At 46.1% G+C, this 13,996-nt stretch overlaps 1 protein-coding gene across 1 annotated transcript in view; it reads right to left on the bottom strand.

Annotated features, from left to right (window-relative positions):
* The window catches only part of TMEM132E (transmembrane protein 132E), a 1,436,548-nt gene that overhangs the window by 190,632 nt on the left and 1,231,920 nt on the right, over positions 1-13,996 (bottom strand). The gene's annotated exons all lie outside the window — the stretch shown is intronic.

The following is a 13,996-nucleotide window of genomic DNA, read 5'->3' on the forward strand; positions in this document are numbered from 1 at the left end:
GTCGAGAAGGGAGGCAAGCATCTACGGAGACACCCCAGTGGTTCATGTCAGCTCTCTGACCATCCTGACTAATCTACATAGACCGTTTGCATTTTCTTATAATGGGTGAGCCTTGTTGATACCAGCAAGGTGATTCTGCTATGATTTTCTATACGACTAGATCCCTGTGCTAACCGTTAGCAAGGGGCACGACTACTTAGCATATATCTCTGGCTTTGTACTGGTCGGGAGGACCCCAGGAGGAAGGGGTCAGGACTTTGATGACATCACACCTCCAGGAGGAGGGAGCCCATCACGAAGAGTCATGGGCAGAGGATTGGGGCTACTGGGAGGGGAGGGATGTGGGGGAGTATATGGTTATCAATCAGATACCGATGGGTACCCATCTTAGCTTCGCAAAGGGGTTCAGATGAGGTCCCTGTGGGGGGTGGATAATCAAGGCAGTGGGCATGTATACTCTAAGGCTCTAATGTTTTCCAATGGCTGAGCTACGTATACTCTCAATAAATGTTAAGGGTCTGAATTCCACTATAAAACGGAAACTACTTTTTCAAGAGGCAAAGAGGGATAAGGCAAACATTATTTTCTGCCAGGAAACCCATTTACTCAAGCGGGCAGAACGGATCCTCTGGGACAGATTTTTTTCCCCAACAATTTTTAGCCTCAGCATCAATTCATCAGAAGTACGGAGGGGTGGTGATATTATTTTCTAAATCCCTGGTTATAGATGTCAAAGACATTCGCAGGGACCCTGAGGGAAGAATGTAGCTCTGAAAGTATTAATCTTACAACACTTTGCTAACACTCCTCACAATATATGGTCCAAATTCTTACAGATACATTCTTACAGAATATATCAAACTTACTCTCGCATTGACATGTACTTAATTGATAAAGATGTAGCGGAAATGGCAACTAAGACCGATATTGGGGATATTACTTGGTCTGATCATGTGCCGATATGGTTAGACATTCGGTTATCTACCAGATCCCTAGGAAGTCAGTACTGGCGCTTAAATGACAGCCTATTAAACAACAAAACCTATGTGGAATCCTTGACCGGTGATATTCAGGAGTACATACACCTGAATTCCACTGAGGATGTGACCCTGGGAACGGTCTGGAATTGTTTGAAAGCTGTAGTCAGGGGAAAACTAATTGCTCAGGCCAGAAGAGGAATGCTAAACGCCTTAGCCTCATGCAGCATATTACTAAACTATCTCTAAGTCATAAGAGGTCCCTGGATCCTAAAATACTAGAGGCTCTGCAAGCTGCTAAGATGACTTGATTTAGAGAAAATAGTATTCCATTTAGATTTGCTCTGCCAGAAATATTTTGAATTTGGTAACAAAGCAGGCCGCTTGCTAGCAAGGAAGCTTAAAGAAAGAGCAGCCCAGTCTCTTATAATCAAAATCAAAGATTCCACAGGTTCGTTATTGTATGAGGCCAGTGAGATCCGCACACGTTTTACTCAATTCTATGAAGAACTGTATGCCTCTGACGCCTTGGGAAGTGCCTCTATAAGTGATGAATACCTTCAAAGGGTGGAGCTGCCCTCCTTGTCAGTAGAGGCATGTTACCTCCAGCAAGGCTCCAGCAGGCTCCCGCGGTGCAGCTCAACTGCATCGCTTGACTCGGCACGGCTCTGCGCGACTCGTGGCTTGACTCCACCCCCTTTTGTCGTCAGCAGTCGGCCGGAAGTTCCCACAGTAGCGTGGGAAAATACTGTATTTATAGGGAGCTCTACAGCATAGCATTGCCTCGGCTACAGGCTGCTTGTGCTGACGCTTTGGTGGATTCCTATTGATTGTCTGCTTCTTGTCTTGGCCCAGACTGCCTTTCGGACCTGTTGCCTTGCTGCCTGCCTTTGGATTACATCTGCCTCGGAACTCTTGTCAGCAGCCAGCCCCGACCTGGATTACCTCTTGGACTATTATGAGCGTGTCTCAGTATAAGGTAAGGCAGCCTTCTGCATTGGTTCCACTATCAAGTCAGTAACAGTTAGCCGAGGCCATGGAGCCCGTAGATCTGACCGCTTTACAAGCCATTCCTGGATTAGCCTCTCGAATCCAACAACAACAGGGAGTAATTGATCAGGTAACATGAGTTCTGGAACGGCTAGCTGCTCGCATGGACGCACTGGCACTGGCTCCACCTGGGACCCCTTCTGTTGCCACGCCACCATCTGCCGTCTTATGCCTTCCACCTCCACCTCGCTTCAATGGAGCTCCTCTGCAGTGTCAGGGATTCATAAATCAGTGTCGCATGCACTTTTCACTCCAAGCGCCTTATTTTTGATGAGCCAGGACGTTTGATTTTGGCAGCCACTGATTTACTTCAGATCAGGCAAAGGTCCCGTTCAGTTGGGGACTATGCCATTCAATTTCAGACTTTGGCAGCCGAACTTTGTTGGGGAGAGGATATTCTAATTGCTATCTTTCGACAGGGCTTATCTGAGCCCATAAAGGACGAGCTAGCAGCTCTGGAACCTCCTGAATCATTGGAGGAATTAATACGTTTGGCCATCCGTCTGGACATACAATTTCAGGAGAGGGCACGAGAACGCGCAACGGCTTGACGACCCTTTTGCCTATTCCCGATTCCACTTATTTCTGAACTATTTGATCGAAAGGGGCCCAGATATTTACTAAGCTTGATTTGAGAAGGGCCTACAACTTAATCCAAATACGGGAGGGGGACGAATGGAAAATGACTTTTAACACAGGTTACGCGCGCCGGGCCTATTTTCAAAAGCCCCGGCGGCGCACGTAAAGCCCCGGGACGCATGTAAGTCCCAGGGCTTTTCAAAAGGGGCGGGGAGGGGGCATGGTCAGAGGCCTCTGCACGGCCGCTGGGCCGAGGATCGCGCGCCGGCTGATTGCCGACACGGGCAACTTACTTCAGCCCCAGGGCTGAAGTAAGTTTTGAAATAAAAAAAAGAAAGCATCAAAGGTAGGGGGCAAAGAGAAAGGGAGGTAGGGGAAGGGAACAGAAGGTGGGGTGGGGGGTAAGAAAGTTCCCTCCGAGGCCGCAGGGGAAGGCAGTGCGGCTCAGATAGGGCTCTGCCTTTCAGACCTGTTGCCTTGCTGCCTGCCTTTCAGATTACATCTACCTCGGAACTCTTGTCAGCAGCCAGCCCCGACCCTGTATTGCCTCTCGGACTATTCTGAGTGTGTCTCAGTATAAGGTAAGGCGGTCTTCTACATTGGTCCCAGGAGGCCAACTTAGCTGGATCACCATTTTAGCCAAGGGAGGACGGGATCCCACGTTGTGTGGATCATACCGCCCTATCTCACTGATCAATATCGATTTAAAGATTTTGGCCAAAATACTGGCTACCAGATTGGAGAAAGTGGCGCCTCTGTTAATCCATGAAGATCAATCAGGGTTTCTTCCGGGTCGCCTGGCCTCTGATAATGTGCGCCGAGTGTTACAACTTATATGGAGGGTACAACAGGAGAACACCCCTATGGTGGTTCTGGGGGTGGACATAGAAAAGGCATTTGACAGTAGAGATGTGAATCGGAACCGGAATCGGTTTGGTTCCAGTTCCGATTCAAATCGTGCATTTTTCTTCGTCCGGCCCGATCGTTTTTTTTTTTATCAGCTGCGCCCGATCCGATAAACAAAAAACCCACCCGACCCTTTAAAACCGCTCCCTTAGCCTCCACCTCCCATCTTTAAAAATGGCACGGGCCATCCAGTGGACGGCCGGGCCGTCCAGTGCTCCTACCATGTGACAGGGGCCGGCCAATGGCACGCTTACCCTGTCACATGGTAAGGGCAAAGGGCCATCGGCGCCATTTTTATTAGTGGCAGCCGACGGCCCGAGAGTGGGAGATCGCTCCCGGGGCCCACTGGACCACCAGGTAATTTTAAAACATTTTTGGGGGAGGTCGGAAGGGTGGTGGAGGCTAAGGGAGCGGTTTTAAATGGTCGGGGTGGGTTTTTTGTTTATCGGCTGACAGCCCGAGCGCGAGAGAATGCTCCCGGGACCCCCGCTGGACCACCAGGTAATTTAAAAATGTTTTTTGGGGGGGTCGGGAAGGTGGTGGAGGCTAAGGGAGCAGTTTTAAAGGGTCGGGGTGGGTTTTTAGGTTGTGTCCTAACTCCCGTTAGTGTGCACTAACCCGATTAACGATTTTTTCACGATAAATCGGTGGAATTTCTATTGTATTGCACTCTTTAATGATTAATGACGATTTAAAAAATATCGGACGATATTTTAAATCGTCAAAAAACGATTCACATCCCTATTTGACAGAGTAGACTGGCCATACCTTTTCAAAGTCCTTCAGAAATTCAACTTGGGGCCCTTCTATATTAGATGGATCCAACAGTTTTATGAAAATCCCAGGGGAAGTCTGAAAATCAATGGGGAACATACGCAGCCGTTCTCGGTGAAAAGGGGCATATGCCAGGGTTGCCCGCTATCGCCCCTATTGTTTGCTTTATCCTTAGAACCATTCGCGGCCTTAGTTAGATCCCACCCCGATATTCAGGGGGTACAGGTAGGGCCCTCTGCATACAAAGTATCCATGTTTGCTGACAATCTGCTATTTACAGTGACATCCCCGGTCTCCTTGTTGGCACCCTCATTGCAAGAGATGAGAGCCTATGGCAAAGTCTCTGGTTTTAAAGTTAACGAGGACAAGTCGGAGCTTCTCAATATCTCTATGACACCGGACAGTTCTTCAAATATCAAGGAGGCCTTCCCGTTTAAAATTGTGCATGTTATAAAATCGGGGGTCGGCGCGTGTAAGGGGGTGCATAATTGTGCACATTGCGTGGGCCGAGCCCACTCTGAGCCACGCTGCCTTCCCCCATTCCCTCCCCCTCATCACACCTTCCCTTCCCTTCCCCTACCTCTCCCACCCTTTCTCCCCTGCCTTTTTCTTTTTTTACACGCGTCCCGGGGCTTTACACGTGTCGCCGGGCCTTTTTAAAATAGGCCCGGCACACGTAACCCTTTTAAAATCCAGACCATTGTGTGGCAGCTTGTTTATGCCTTCTTGCACTGTGTTTTGTTTCATATTTGATGTTTAATAAGGGCTTTGATATGCCCCAGGAAACCAAAGTTATTTGGGGTCAGGGTAGAAATAAACTGGGTGGATCTTGGATTTATCCTCGGGCCTTCAGACAGTCCTATCATTCCTCAAAAGTCTTTCAAGCACCAAAGATAGGTCATTACCCCTCAAGTTTTAATTTCAGGTAAGTTTGATAAATATGCTTTCTTTAAAAAACAAGGTGTTACTTATCTACGATCTTATTTTGGATCAAGCTCTTGGTTAGATTAGAGTGATACTTTTTGGTTAAGTTAATTGTGTCCCCTGGTCACCCGAGCACTTCATCAACTAAGACTGGAAGGAAAGGAAAGGGGTGTTGCATTTATTTACTTTTCTACTGATATGCGCTCTGCTGCCCAATCTCACCTTCGATTAAATGAATGATTTTGGAATTTTACTAGTCTATCATGTCCCCAGAGATTCATTTGAATCTCTTCTAGATCTATCGGAGGTTATTGCAACTGTAGTCTCCAAGTTATCGTCTCTTTTTTGGAGGGTGACTATATTGTTTACTTTGATAGTCTGGTTTGATTATTTTGGCAGCAATACATAAGAGAGATTTGAATCAAGCAGTCACTTAAGCTACTTCTCATGTGATAACCAATATAATGAACCAAATACTTTATTCAGACTCTGGTTCTGTTAACATTCTGGGCCACAGTGTGACACTCCAACTGTTAATATGGTCAGACTATAAATTAATTAATTTTAATTTGCATATGGATATTCGTCCTAAGACTAAAGAGAAGGAAGTGAGTAAATTTCGTTCATTGACTAATTTGATGCTCGATGAATTTATTAAATTATTGGATGATTTATTTTCCGCAATGGTTGAAGCCCTAGCTGATGAAGTGCAGTTTAGAGAAGACATTTGAGTCACTAGCACCCATGAGGTATCATGTAGTTAAGTCTAGCCTATTGTATACTGAGAAAATTCGCACCCTCAAAAAATTAGGCCATCAATTAGAAAGGAAGAGGTGTAAGTTGTGGACTAGTGCTAAACAAGTTCTTTGTGACTTTCATTATAGATCTTCTGTTCAGGAATTATTCAAGCTAAAAAGGATTATTTCAGTGTGTTGTTATCCATTTCACATGATCAACCTAAAAAACTTTTTCAGCTAGTGAAGGTTCATTTGAAACTGTCTTCATCAATACCTGCTCCAGTAGGAAATCAATTTGCCAAGTCTTTTCAAGATAAGGCGGGCATACTCTGGAGAGAACTGGACACTTCACCGAAGAGTTCTCATGTTTTCCCGTGCCTCAACAGTAAAGCCATAGCTTTGTTCATTCTCTCAGACTGATTTATTCACCTTGAAAAAATTTTTGGCTGAATCCAGGGCAACAACATCCCCTTTGGATCTCTGTTCATCAGATCTTATTAAGTCATCTGCCCATGGAAACCTTGTCAGTTCCTCTTTAGTGTCTGCCATTTTCCCTAAGCAACTTAAGATTGCAATTGTTGAGCCACTGCTTAAGAAATTGTCCTTTGACCCTTTGAAACTAGCCAACTATAGGCCTGTTGCCAGCCTGCCCTACAAAGAGTCATTGCGCAACTTAAAAATATTATTGATTTTTTCCAATCTGGTTTTAAAAATATCATAAGTACAGAAACAACACTGTTAGCAATTTATGATGTATTATGGTAAGAACTTGACAGAGGCTGCGTTTCTCTTTTGATTCTGCTTGATTTTATTGCAGCTTTTGATACCTTTCACCATGGGATACTTTTAGACCGATTGGCTGACCTTGGTATAGCAGGGAGCACGCAAAGAAAACCATCAAAAAGAGTTGGAGAAATATGGCAAACGTCTTCTATAGATTCTCTTGTAATAGGTTTTGCTGCACGCCCTTCCTAACACCAATGGAGTTTATTGAGACCTTCTTATATTGATAAAACTAATCTTATGCACAATCTTTGCCTGTCAGAATTATGCATCTTTATTCTCACGTCAAAGGGGCCGATGCAAAAAAAAGCACGGAAAGCAGACGCTGAAAAGTCAGCGCCCACTTTCTTTTTTTTTGTAATTAAAGTTTTTATTGAACTCATTCAAATGAACATAACAGCAAAATGTAATACAGTGCCACAGGCACAAAATTATAGCAGTAAATACAAAGCACCTTGGAATGGAACAGAACAATAAACTAATAACATAATCCTGAGTAAACTGGTTTCGTATGGATTTTCTTTTCTCCCTGTTATACCCTCCCCCCCCACGGTTATCAATGCTTCCAGCGATGTATAAGTATGATGAAATGATTTGATGGGTTATTTATTGAGTCTCAGTTAACCGAGTTAGGCATAGTACCAAGCTTCCAAGTTAAATAGTGACACCAAGTGTCCCTATGGAGGGCCATACTATCGTGACGGGCTGCCGTGAGTTTACTCATGTAATTTATTCTGTCTAGTCTAGACTGGACAGTCCCCAAGGTGGGAGGCCCCTGCTTGCGCCACCAAAGTGCTATTACACACTTGACGGAGATAACTACCTGTTGAATCCATCTAATGGCCGGTCTGGGTTCTTGGTCTGGGAATAAATTAAGAAAGCAGCTTTTGGGATCTCTAGGTATTCGGATGTGTGTTACCTCGTAAACAAAATTAAGGACTGCTTCCCATAGTGATGCTATACCTGGACATACCCACCACAAGTGGAAAAAGGTTCTGATCACACACAACCTTTCCAGCAGAGGTTGTTACCTCCCCCCCTAAACTTGCATATTCTGTCCGGGGAAAGGTACCATCTATATAGTACTCAGTGGCGTAGCCAGAATTGATTTTTTGGGTGGGCACAAGGTTAACATGGGTGGGCTGTAGGCATGCAGGTCTACTAGTTGTTTTTTTACTGATAAATAATGCCAAATTATGCAGCATAGCATTCACATCTACGCCTAAGTATGAGGTTTACTTAATGATACAAACATAATTCACGGTGATTTGTGGTACTTTAGCCTTCTTATTATTTCGATTTTATACACGGCTCCTACCTGTCCATAAATTTTGAGAGAGCGGTTGTGTTGCTTATATTTAAATTGCTAACATCTCAAAATATAGATATATATTTTTACCTTTGTTGTCTGATCTTTGTATTTTTCTAATCAGTTGGTCCTGGTCTCTTTTTCCCATTTTTTCCCTTATAGCTCATTTCCTAATTCCTTTTCAGTGTCTTTCTTCTATTACTGTCTTCTTCCCTTCCACACACACACACACACACACACATACACGCTTTCTCTCACAGACTCCCTCTCACACACTCAAGCTCTCACTCTCATATGCTCTCCCCCCCACCCCAAGCTCACATTCAAGTTCTCACTTTCTCACCCCTCCCCAGGCTTATATTCTTATGCACACACAGACGCACATCCAGGCACCCATTCTCACCCTCACACATAAACCCAGACTCCCATTCTCACCCACAAACCCATGCTCCCAGTCTCACCCACACATATTCAAGCTCCCATTCTCATCCATACATATACACATTTAAGGTACTATTCTCACCCACACATACACACATTCAAGCACCCATTCTTATCCACATATTCAAGCTTCCATTCTCACCCACCCACACAAACCCAGGCTCTCATTCTCACCCATATATACACACATTCAAGCTCCCATTCTCACCCACCCACAAACCCAGGCTCCCATTCTCAACCACACATACACACATTCGAGCTCCCATTCACCCACATATTCAAGCTTCCATTCTCACCCACATACACACCCAGGCTCCAGTTTTCACCCACACACACTCCCATTCTCATCCACACATACACATTCAAGCACGTGCACAGCTTCCGCTTTCTCCCCCAGAGCAGGAAGATCAGCTGCCTCTCCTGCTGCCACCGGACTCCTGCTATCTTCGGGCGTCGGGCGGTATGGCCCGCCGACCTTCCTGTCGGGGGGGGGGGAGCGGAAGCACAGCGCACAACGTCCGCTTCCTCCCCCCCCCCCAAGCAGGAAGATCGGCGGGCAGTACGGCCCGACGCCCGAAGAAGATAGCAGGAGGCCGGTGGCAGCAGGAGAGGCAGCTGATCTTCCTGCTCTGGGGGAGAAAGCGGAAGCTGTGCACTGCGCTTCCGCTCCCCCACCCCCAAACAGGAAGTTCGGCGGGCCATTTGGTCCGAAGATAGCAGGAGAACGGGTGGCAGCAGGAGAGGCAGCTGATCTTCCTGCATTGGGGGGAGGAAGCGGAAGCTGCGCGCGGTGCTTCCACTCCCCCCCCCCGAACAGGAAGACCGGTTGGCCATACGGCCGCAGCAGCGCTTCCCCATGTGTGCCGTGATGGCGCGCGAGGCGTGGGTTCTCTTGTTCGCTGTCGCGGGGATGGGATCCCGTGACAGCCTTGCAGTTCCGGTGCCAGTTGGGTGGGCCTGGGTCTAAGTTGGGTGGGCACCTGCCCACCCAGGCCCACCCGTGGCTACGCCACTGATAGTACTTTATAGGCATTTGCTTTAATTGTTGAGGACATTGAACATCTATTAATTGCAATGAATGAGTGTTCCCAATCTCTGTCCTCTAGTGTCTCCCCTATATCCCATTCCCATGCTAGTTGAAATTTTAACTTGCCTTGGGGCACCCCTTTAATGAATGTCATAATTTTAGATATAGGCTTGACCATCTTCTCTGCATGTGAGCAATAATTTTCAAATAAAGATTTGCCCTGTTTAAGAGCCCCTCCAATATGTGCTGTGGCATAGAAGTGGGAAAGTTGATTGTACGTAAGAAAATTATTATGAGAAAGAGAATGTGTCCTTTGTAAATCACTAAAGGGCAATAGGGTGTGGCCATTCCAAAGATGCTCCCAGATATAAAGCCCTTTGTTGCGCCAAAACCTATGTTTGACTGTATTCCTGGGGTAAAGGACTTATCAAACAAGAATGATGTAAGAAAATAGGCTGTATTCTTGCCAGACAGGCAAGGTCGCCACTTCTCCCATATTGCCAAAATCAGTTGTGAGTGGGGGGATAGACCTGAGACATCCAACCTCCCCCTTTGCCAGGCCCTGATGTATAAGAGTGGGTCGCCCGCCTTTTCCGCTTCTATTCTAACCCAAGATTTCGGATTCTCCTGGTAGTGCCATGAATGAGCGCACTCAACTGAGAAGCTCTGAAATACCAATCTAGGTTTGGCACCTGTAGGCCACCCTGTAATTTGTCCTGATATAGAGTAGTCCGGGCCATCTTCGATGGTCTGCACCTCCATATAAACTGCAAAGTTTGCGTTGCCAGAGGGCTAAATAGGTGTCCGGGATGGGGACTGGCAGTGTTTGGAAAAAGTAGCAAAAACGAAGTAAAATATTAATTTTGATTATAGCGATTCTTACAAACCATGAAAAATCCCCCCTGTCCCAACGATCTAGGTCCTTCTCAATGCTTATGAAAAGTGGTGCATAGTTAAGGCGCCGGGTAGCGCTCGCACATGTACGCTGCACGCGCTTCTTTTAAAATCTACCCCAGTGTGTTGAAAGTGCAATAATTAAATGAACGAAGAAGATAAGGCAGCTCTACGCTACTTCAGTGGAGGATAAAACAGACCCCAATTGCAGGAAAACCTAACAAACCAAGCAATTTAAAACTCCTACTAAAATAAACGAAAAGCACTCAAAGGAGCACCTTCTGAGCTGCTCTCCCTGATACTTCCTTCAACTTAAGGCTGCATGATGTGAAATAAAACTATATGGAAGCACCACATGGGCTAAATATGCTATGTACGAACCCCATTACCTGCTTCTACAAATCTGTGCTAGTGAGCATTCCTGAAACTATGCCTCTGCACGCTTTCCCCCATTTGCATAGTAACATAGTAGAGCACAGCACAAAAAGGTCAACTGCTCCATCCAATCTGCCCATTTATTCTGGACTGCATTGTTAAGGGTATACTCTAAATGCCAACCACAAGAATTTGATTGCTTACAGGATATTGCTCCTTATCCAAGTCAGAGATCCTCTGTGCTTGTCCTATGCCAGGGCTTCCCAAATGTGTCCTGGGAACCCCACAGCCAGTCGGGTTTTCAGTAAATCCAGAATGAACATGCATGAGATAAATTTGTATCTACTTCAGTCTCCATTATATAGAAATTTATCTCATGCATATTCATTGTGGATAGCCGGAAAACCGGACTGGCTGTGGGGTGCACTGGAACAGTTTGGGAAGCCCTGGCCTATGCTTTTTTCATAGAAACATGATGGCAGTTTGCCCATCCACACAAGTGCTGGGATCTACAAGCCCTACCACTCCCTCACAGATGTCAGGTTTTGTTGTTTTCCTCTTGTCTCTCCACCATTCCAATCCAATACCCACCAAATCCTTCTCATCCCTAAGCTCCACAACAAGCCACTAACACTATAGCTTGATGTACTAAGAAACAGCAAATAGTGCATGCCATTTGCTATAGCATGAACAATTTTTCCTTTTAGGCATTAAGAGGTGAATTTTAAAAGCCTCCTAGATGTGCGTACATTTCCCGCTGCGTGAATGTCTAACTCCAATTCAAAATGGGCTGGGGCGTGGGCGTGGTTTGGGCGGGGCGTGGGCGTTCTGAGGCAGGGCCAAGAGATGTGTACGTAAATACTTATGCGCCTGGGCGCGTAGCCAGTGCCAGTGCCATGTAGCTTTTCTTCTGCTGTGGAGGAGGTGTATTTTAAAAAACAAAACAAACAAAAAACATCAGCCATCTCTGAGGCTTTTATAGGGTCTGGCTTCAATGGGGTTGTGTGGGGGGGTTTGGAGAAACTAGCTCTACACTGAGCGAACTGGCGGACGAACTGGTGAAACCGGTTATGGCGTGGGCGCCCGCCAGTTATAAAATTCCCCCACTTGCGCAGCTCATACCTGGGTGTGTGAGGCTTTACCTGCCCCGTTGCAAAATAGGGCGCACATACATGCGCGCCAGGGCTCCGATGGAGCGCACTATTAACCCGCCACTGGACACACGTTTTCCCTTACCAGTAAGGGGCCGAAAACGCGCGTCCAATCCCCCGAACCTAATAGCGCCCGCAACATGCAAATGCATGTTGATGGCCCTATTAGGTATTCCCATGCGATTTAGTAAGTAAAATGTGCAGCCAAGCCGCACATTTTACTTTCAGAAATTAGCGCCGACCTTTGGGTCGGCGCTAATTTCTTCGGGCACCGGGAAAGTGCACAGAAAACTGCTTTTCTGTGCACCTTCCGACTTAATATCATGGCAATATTAAGTCGGAGGTCCCAAAACTTTCCAAAAGAAAAAAAAAAGAAAAAAAATTTGAAGTCGGCTGGCGGCTGTTGGGACGAAAACCGGACGCTCAATTTTGCCGGCGTCCGGTTTCCGAGCCCGTGGCTGTCAGCGGGCTCGAGAACCGACGCCGGCAAAATTGAGCGTCGGCTGTCAAACCCGCTGACAGCCTCCGCTCCGGTCCAAAAAGAGGCGCTAGGGACGCGCTAGTGTCCCTAGCGCCTCCTTTTGCCCGTTTTTACCGCCGGGCCTCATTTAAATACAGAATCGCGCGCACAGGAGAGTGGCCTGTGCACGCGCTGGGAGAGCAGGCTTTCTCCTGCTCTCCCGCGGACTTTACTGAATCGGCCCGATGATAGCTAAACGTTCCTCTCCTCCGTCCCACAAGTGTGCTGCAGCTATGGAATGGAGTCACGGAACCGGAAACAGTCATGAAAACAAAAAAAAAAAAAAGAGGCCCCTTGCAGCTCAGGGCCACAAGCAGCCTAAAGCTAGCGCTTGCCATCTCTCATTAACAAATAATAAAAACCCTTTTCCTGTTATTAACTCAGATGAGAACTGCAGAGAGCAATGGCAGCATGGCAGGAGTGATTAGCGCACATGGCCACAGTCCTGGGACCCTAGTTCCAGTCTCCGTCCACTCTCTGACCCGTCAAGCAAAGTCACTTTGCTTAACCACACTGAGCACAAATGAAGACTTCCAGGTCTTTTGGGAAGACACTTTGTAATTAGGTGTGCTTTACTTCATTACAGTGCTGATTATGGCCAATGATACCTTCTGTTTTTTTCAGTGCTCACAATAATATGGGTCCGGCTGCACGAAGGAAGCCAGGCCGGAAGAATTTAAGTCTGTGTTATGAAGAAGGTATTTTGGGGGTTTTTTCCTTACAAGACTAATGCAGGATAATACCAGCTGACTGGAAAATCTCTCGGTTCTTAAAGCAAAAGAACATGATGAATTCTGCACAGGGAGTACTACTGCATTTGGGAATTTGCAAAATAGATTGATTTCTTTGTTTCTGGTATCAAGGTGATATATGTGCATTTTACAAGGTTTTTTGCTTCTGGGAGATGAGAAGGTTGAACTATTCGGAGATAATTGTATTCCTAACTGCAATCCCATACCTTTTTCTACATAGTGCTGCAGCCTGGGTGGAAGAAGGCGTGAAAGGAGGCAATTATTTTGAGTCAGGGCTCTGCCTGAGCTCCGGTAAAAGAGATCAAATATTTGCATTGAATCATTATTTTGCACTGACGACAATGCATGAGAAAATATAAAGTAATTGTGCATTCTAGTATTAGTTTTGATTGTTGGCAGCACTGGGTATTAATTTACAAAGCAGTGGTTAAAAGAAAAGTAGATACTCATTGAAAATAAATGGAGTTTTGCTCCGAGCTATACCACTGGGGAAGAACTTAGCTCAAGGCACACAGGCTTCCAAGCAGAATGTTAAACTAATGCTGTATCATCCTGATACTTAATCATGGCCACATTTACTTACACTGAAACTCAGCCAGAAAGCCATCGAGATGGGAGTTAGAAATTTGGTGTATCTTGTGACAGCACAGAATTAACTTGGAGCCATCCCCAGAGAGAACGGCAGTGCTACAAAAGAATCCTCTGCACTAATCACAAAGCAGCTGGCTCTCTTGCTGTTTTCCATATGCAAATTCCACCACAGTAAAGCTAGCAGCATTTTGCAACCAGCCCTGCAG

The sequence above is a fragment of the Rhinatrema bivittatum genome, chromosome 8 (assembly GCF_901001135.1).
Source record: "Rhinatrema bivittatum chromosome 8, aRhiBiv1.1, whole genome shotgun sequence".
NCBI lineage: Eukaryota > Metazoa > Chordata > Amphibia > Gymnophiona > Rhinatrematidae > Rhinatrema > Rhinatrema bivittatum.